Raw genomic sequence first — 4,815 nt, 5'->3', positions numbered from 1 at the left:
AATATGATGCAAAAAATAACTTCTTATATTTATAATTTTATATAGAGAATATAGATGTGAGATATTATCCAATACAATTTGAATTTTATTTATTGAGTTATTTAAGAATCAAATATTTTCTATAATCACACTTTCAACAAATAAATGCTTATACAAACGCATTTATAATTGTTAATATTCTACATATACACTCAAAAATCAATGTTAATATTGCACCTATATGAATGGGAAATATAATGTTTCAATACATGATTTATTGATATTATAAAATATATGTATATTATATTTGCATTATGCATAAACAAAGAAGCGACCTGTGCAAGTGCACGGGCACACTGCTAGTTTATTTATAAAAGAGAGTATTTTTACTGGTTTTTAATAAACCTAACAATCTGCAATGAAATATTAGGAAAATATATATATACTGACGTTATAAAAGTTTTATACACTATCAGTTCATCATTTACAATTAATTTTTAATCATTATTGACTCTAAAAAAATGTAATATAAATAAATATAGATAAGACTATTATAAATATTTATATTAACAATAGATACACATATAATATTTTACCGTTCATATCATTAACTTAGCATGGTAGATCAAGAAAGTATGAGTTATTCTAAGGGATTGAATGCAAATGTATCACTGTGTTTGGCATTTGCTTTCATCACTTAGTTGCCAATTATAAAAGATCCAACATGTCACGTTCCAATGCAAGCTAGCAGTACATTGCACTTTCAAAATACATTCAATAAGTTGCATATATCATTCTTAAATTAATACACCATTGTTGAAGTTTTGAGATGACATAAAGTTAGAAAAATACAATCAAACTAATATCTAGCATAATATAATTTTTACAGTGAGGAATGTATTTTTATATTTAGTCGGGCGTCATAAAAATGTATATTTTTTTTAACTTTGTACCATGCTCTTGTGTAAATGTAGAATAATATTAGGCGTCCCCTATCACTCATGCTATGATGTTAAAAAGCAGTCTAGCACGAGTTATGTAATTTATATTGAGAAAAGGATACATGCTATAATAAATTTTTTTACCTTCTTATTATATAATTCATTATTCAAATTTAATTATCATTGAATCTTAAATAAAAATTGAATTTAATATGTATATATTAACAATATAAGTGTTTTTTACACTATCAATAAATCTTCATCATTCATATGTTAGTTATTATTGATTTTCAAACAAAAGTAATACAAATCAATAGTAGATGATATGAGCGTAAAATTTTTTGCACTGTCAATGTATACATTTAAAATTTTGAACTCATGATAATAATATAAATGAATGATAGATGATATATACAAACAATCATAAATATTAAACTCATTTATAAATGCTTTGTTAATAGTTTATACTTTATATACCTCGCAGATATAACAAGACGCAAATAGTAGTTTTTTAATATAGAAAAAATATTGGTCTCTTTTTAGTATCAATGAAAAATCTCATATTGAAGACTAAAAATTAGACATAATGTATTCACTGAATCTAATTGGGCATACTTAATGGATTTGGTGGCATGATATAATAAGTATGCAGTCACTTTATACTAAAGTGTATATTGGCCTATGCCCAAAAGATATTATAGAAGTGAAGTAGAAGGGAAAATGATGATGTTAAAGCATTAACCAATTTGTCAAAAACAGAATCATTAACTAATAACCACTAAACATGTAAATTATGGACATAATTTTATGAATTTAATATGGATACAGTGATCGTGTAAATGTTTTTTTATATTATCAGTAAATCATTCATCATTTATATGTTAACCATTATGAATATTTAAACTCTAATTTTATATCTATATTTTTACTCACTGGGATGACTAAACGAAATTGACAGTATACTAACTACCCCAACGAGTAAGCCCAACTCTAAAATAAGAAAATTGAAGTTGGGTCTTAAAATGGGCTTCATGAAAGTTAGCCTGCTCACTCACCTGTTTCATACATCCACTTTCCGCATTTCAACTTTGTATGATTTTGGTATTTTCTTCAATCTCTAAACTAAATATGTTAATACTAACAACAACAAAAAACTGTTCATTTAGTAATGTAAAAACCTACTAAATGCCTATAAAGATTAAATGATCAACTGTTCGATTTTTGTGAGAATATTTATTGAAATTGAGAATCACAAATCATAAAAGAAAATTAATTCCTTACAATATGGTGAGATAATACTTTGATAGTATAAAAAAACTAAAAATACTATTCTAGTTGAAGATAAAACATGTTTGGTTCTTTCACTATTTGGAAAAATTATTTCTCATGTTCTAATTTCATTCATTGAGTTCCCACATTTAACTTTGTGCGATTTTGTTATTTCTTTTCATCTCCAAACGAACCATGCTAATATAGAGTATATATATGTTGTCTCATAACTTTGTGTCACTATATGTATTAAGATGTGTGATTTGTTGAAAAATATTTAATAATTGCAATTTTAACTTAAATATTTTTTTCAACCAATCAAAGTTGATAGTACATGTTGTAATACCAAAAGTAGAACATAGATGCAGTCCATACGTAACTACCATAATTAATCAAACCAATAAATTTTTAAAAACATTTAAAATAATAAAACAAATCATACCACACAAATCCCTCAACAAAAATATGAAAACACCACTTTATACATCTACATATAGATAATTATAGATCAGTTAAGATTTTTTTTTACTCAATTATAAATGTTGATCATATTAGTTTTTTTGAACATGAACCTAATCATAAACTCGAAGACTAACACTATCTCAAATGTCAATCAGACAAACTTTTGAATTTGAATCTGATTATAAACCTGATTAAATATAATGCATATTCATTTTAAATAAACTCTTCTTAGTATTATAAATATATAATTTGATATGAAATAATCTACATATCTGTATATATGGTAATAAAATTAGATAATAATTAATATATGAAATAATATATAAATTGTAACCATAAATCATATGTATAAAAGTATTATAACCTACTAGCATAACAATTGAAAAAAATAAAGTTTAAAAAGTTGAAATCATATCAATTAATATGTTATTATAATAAAATGTATTTTCTACTATGAATCAAAGAGATGTCATTACTTTATACATAATTGAATATACATATATAAATAGGAGTAAACCAAAAAAGTGTTGGTCTAGTGGTGTAAAACGCCACTAGATTTATAGGATGAGAGGGACAACTACACATATAAAAAAAATAGTTTCTTACCTAAAAGAGTGAGAAAATATCCATGTAATACAAATAATATAAACATGAGTAATGAATGATCATTAGATGAGTAAGAGTGAACTACACAAGTCCCTTAATTAGTTTTAAGTATTGACCGAATCTAATTTTTAAATATCTTTAAATTCATCATGAGCAAATTGAATGAGAAATTGATGAACAGGTGTGTGGTCAAGTCTCAACCCTACATCTAACATAAAAAACATATTGATTATAGTCCATGATTTTTATTGTATTTATCCTTCCACACTATCACGTTGCATCCAAATTAACGTGATGAGTTAAATCAAAATCGAAAATTGAGTGAGTACAAACATTTTATATTTTTTTTTTTGGTTATCGAGCATTTTATATTTAATCTTGGCTATATGTTTGAGGGAATGACGTGTAGAGAAACATGAACGATAATGAAAGAGGTAAAGAATGTGTGTTTATTACATTTATTGTAATGTTTATGCCAGTTTGTTTTGGTCATTTTCTATCTTTATTTTTAATGAAATTAGCACAGGAGAGCAAAAATATATTTTTATTGTTATTTTCATTTCATATTTCTGAAAATATGAGTTTCATTTTCATTTTCAAATTTTTGAATAATGAAGTAATAACATTTTATTGAAAATTTTAAGAATTTTGTTCCTCATTTCGTTCCATATTATTTGATGTTTTAATGTTTCAATGTTATATATTTTGAATGTTTGATGTTCTTAAATTTAAGAGTCATTTATATTTTACTTACTAATTATACCTTTTTACCAAATATTTCTTCATTTATTTTTTAATTTAGTTTTCAATGTGTATTAAATATTATTATTTTAGTCAAATTGAAATGAATTTTTGTGCCGTTTAATAATTTTTTTAAGCTATGTGCATAACATTAAACATTAAACGATGTAGAACATGAAGTATTTATTTTTTAATTACTCTATCCACTAATCATCAAAACGCCAAAATAAATTGATGATTGCCTCACTTGTCTAAACCATCACACATTTGCATAATAAAATTTATTTTGATGGATATAATTATATAAGATTTTTGGATGAAAACTGGCACCCTTAAATTTAGAGAATACTTGCAACTACACGATGCTTGTTATAACTTTTCACAGGTCCTCGTTATAGTTAATGACCAATCCAACAATTTAAAGTGTTCAATATTTTGTTTATATAAAATCCACCTGAAAATAAAATACAAATATTAAATATGTAGACATCTTATTCAATCATTGGTTTGACTACTTTGGAGATTAAAATTGAAAATTGAAATAATTGCAGTCATGATTTGTGAAATGTACGGTGAATGATTTTGAGAATAAAAATGTTAATAACAAACATGTTTTTTAGAAATGAAAGTAAGAAAATAGAAATTGTTTTTTGGAAATGAAAATAAGAAATAGAAAACATTTCTTGATGGCAAACACATCCTTATTTAATGATTGATTTCCTCTGAATAAAATCTCGGATTTGAGTTTTGTGGATGGAAAAAATACTCATCGATAGAATTAGCCCCACATACATGTGGGATTGCATGCTACTCTGAA

This window comes from Lupinus angustifolius, chromosome LG20 (assembly GCF_001865875.1).
Source record: "Lupinus angustifolius cultivar Tanjil chromosome LG20, LupAngTanjil_v1.0, whole genome shotgun sequence".
In the NCBI taxonomy this organism is placed as follows: domain Eukaryota; kingdom Viridiplantae; phylum Streptophyta; class Magnoliopsida; order Fabales; family Fabaceae; genus Lupinus; species Lupinus angustifolius.
Note: the sequence above shows the minus strand (reverse complement) of the source record.